General features: G+C 56.0%; 1 protein-coding gene across 1 annotated transcript in view; it reads right to left on the bottom strand.

The window, feature by feature from the left end:
• Window positions 1-3008, bottom strand: part of PRKCD (protein kinase C delta) — a 26762-nt gene that overhangs the window by 22702 nt on the left and 1052 nt on the right. The gene's annotated exons all lie outside the window — the stretch shown is intronic.

The following is a 3008-nucleotide window of genomic DNA, read 5'->3' as shown; positions in this document are numbered from 1 at the left end:
GATCTCATCACCCCCTGCCTAAGCCCCCAGTGTTCCCCATTTCCCCATCTGATAAACCCAGACTCCGCTCCCTGTCCTGCCCCACCCAACCTCCTTCATTACCTCCCTGACCTCCTCAGCCACTGCCTTCCTTTACTCCTCTGCCCTGGACACAATGACCCATTTCACAGATGAGGCAACTGAGGCTCAAAGCAGTCCAGTCCCTGGCTCAAGAGTACACAGCCAGTGCATATCCAGCAAGAATTTGAACCCAGGTCTGTCTGATGCCTGCAGAGGTCTTGCTCCTAAACCTTCAGGATGCCCTCACACCCTTAGCCCGGGGAAATGCCAATCTCCAGCCCTCTAGCCTCCCAGCACCTGCCAACTACCCCACCATCATTACCACTCCCACACCTGAGGTCTCAAGCCTCTTGGCGCCGGATAGCAAAGGCCAAAGCTCAGCTCAACCTTCTCTGAGAGACAGGCAGGGTCCTGCCATCCACTGGCATTTGTCAAGGATGTGTGTGTGGCGGGTATTTCTAGCTCTCCCCACTCCTCTAGCCGCCATCAGCCCCAGATGTCTGCCTCCATCCCCAGTCCAAAGACTGACTCCAGGGGTCTGAAGTGAAGGCAGGCTGGCAGGAGGGCTCACCGTCCACCCCCTCATTGCCAGCCTCAGCTTCTCCAAGCCCAATGTCCTGGGGGGAGGGGGGAGGGGAGAGGAGGGAGGGGGACAAGGTAAGTGGTGCGGGGAGGGGGGGGCAGGAGGGGCAACCCAAGAGAGGCCTGAGGGGGCAGCAGGCAGCTTCCGACTGCCTTTCCCCTCTACTTGTCATGAGATCTATTTTTCTCTCTTTGAAAGAGAGCGAGGGGGAGCAGAGCAGGAGGGGGCTGGGCCCCTGAGTGGGCAGAGCTGCTTCACCCTGGAGCTCCTCTTCTTGGAGGACACAGAACCTACGGAATCCACGGAACCCTCCCACTCTGCAGCATGGCCTCTGAAGGCAGAATCCAGGGGGCGTAAGGGAGCCAGAGGCCCGGCTTCTCAGCCACCTGGCCCTGTGACACTGGGCCAGTGCCCAGGCCATCTGAAATAATAACCCCAGCAAGTACCACTTGCTGTGTCGTGAACAGTTACATGAACCGGGTGCTAAGTGCTTTACATAACTACTAACAATGTGCCAGGCCCAGTGCTAGCTACTTTGCATGCATTATCTGCTGTTTCTGGCACAACCCCACAAAGGCAAAGGCTGTCATTCTCTCATTTGTCAGAGGGGGAAACTGAGGCACTGGGCATCAAAGCCACTTGCCCAGGTTCATTCATACAACTGCTTGGAGCCACCTCATCCCAGAGATGCAGCCCAGCCATGGCCACTCACACGCAGGGGGCTGTGCCCGCGGACCTAACGCTCTGAGCCTTGCCTTGAAGCCAGGATTGTGGAGGGTTTCATGGCAGAGGGCTCCCCGAGCCTCCATCAAGGCCTGGCCAGCCCTGGCACTGGAAAGCCTGGTCAGTCGGCCTAATCCACTGGCCAAAGGCTGTTTCCCTCACAGGCAAGGCCGCAGGGCAAGCCTCAGATGGCAGGCTGGTCAGTCCTGCTATGAAACCACATCCTGGGCAGCCCAGAGGAAGTGAGCCTCCGGAAACCCCTCGGACAGACGGGCCTCTCCCCGGGGCCCCAGTCCTTGGAAAGTGCACAGACCGCCCAAGAGAAGGACCCTTTCTGCATTCCCGCCCTCTACTTCCACCAGGCATGCACACTGTGGGACCCCGAAGAACAGTGGGACCCCCCCTCCACAGCCTGTGAGCACCGTGGCCCAATGACCACAGGCAGCCCACTTCCTCCTCTGTGGCAGCAGCCACAAACGGTGCCGGCACAGCTGACACGGCCCTTCCCCCACACCCTTGCTCCAACTCCATTGCCAAGCCCTAATCAGCCTGGAAGACTGGGCCAGCTGGGCAGGATAGCTCGTGAATGCCTGGGCAGAGCCCACCTTCCATTGTGTTCCAGCCCCTGGAGCACCTGTGGTCACAGCCACCCTCAAACCTCACTCTCAGTGCCAGAGACAAGCTGGGCTGTGACTCTGACCAAGGATCCCCCCTTCCTGACCCGGAATGGGCACAGTGTGGTGTGTGTGGGCAGGCATCTGAGTGCATGGTGACTGGGTGAGCATCTGTGTGCATGTCGGAGCATGCCTGTGGGTGAGTGCATGTGAACACCTGTGTACACATGCGCACGTGCATGTGCAGGCACTTGTGGGCATGGGTGCCAAGTGCAGCCTCAATTTTTGTGAGTATATGTCTATGCCAACTAGGTCAGTAATATTTTATTTTATTTCTTTATTATTTTTTAAAAATATTTTTTCATTGATTTCAGAGAGGAAGGGAGAGGGAGATAGAAACATCAATGATGAGAGAGAATCATTGATTGGCTGCTTCCTACATGCAACCTACTGGGGGTTGAGCCTGCAACGCAGGCACATGTCCTTGACTGGATTCAAACTCGGGACCCTTCAGTCGACAGGCTGACGCTCTATCCACTGAGCCAAACCAGCTAGGGCTAGGTCGGGAATATTTTAGAGTTGAAAGTGGGCTGGCTCTGCCCTGGCTGGTGTGTTTCAGTTGGCTGAGCTTCGTCCTGTCACATAAGGGTTGGTAGTGTGATTCTGGTCAGGGCACATGCGTGGGTTTCGGGCTTGATCCCAGTGAGGTACCTGCAGGAGGCAGCCGATGGATATTTTGCTCTCCCATTGATGTTTCTCTCTCACCCTCTCCCTTTCTCTCTTTCTAAAAAATCAATAAAAAAAAATTTTTATTTTATTTTTTAAAAAAAGTGGGCTGGCTCCAAGGCTAATTAACTGAACTTCTTAGGGAATGAGGCTCAGTGCTGGGAGGGGAGGGGCCCCTGAACTCAGGTAGCATAGGCCCAGCAGCCAAGAGCACATCACCTCCTCCCCACCAGGTTTGCAGGTAGGTCGAATAAACAGAAGACCTAGTGGAGACCCTGTTTTCGTTCAGCCCCCCACTCCCA

The sequence above is a fragment of the Myotis lucifugus genome, unplaced genomic scaffold (assembly GCF_000147115.1).
Source record: "Myotis lucifugus unplaced genomic scaffold, Myoluc2.0 scaffold_83, whole genome shotgun sequence".
Taxonomy (NCBI): domain Eukaryota; kingdom Metazoa; phylum Chordata; class Mammalia; order Chiroptera; family Vespertilionidae; genus Myotis; species Myotis lucifugus.
This window is presented reverse-complemented; position numbering and strand designations above follow the sequence as displayed.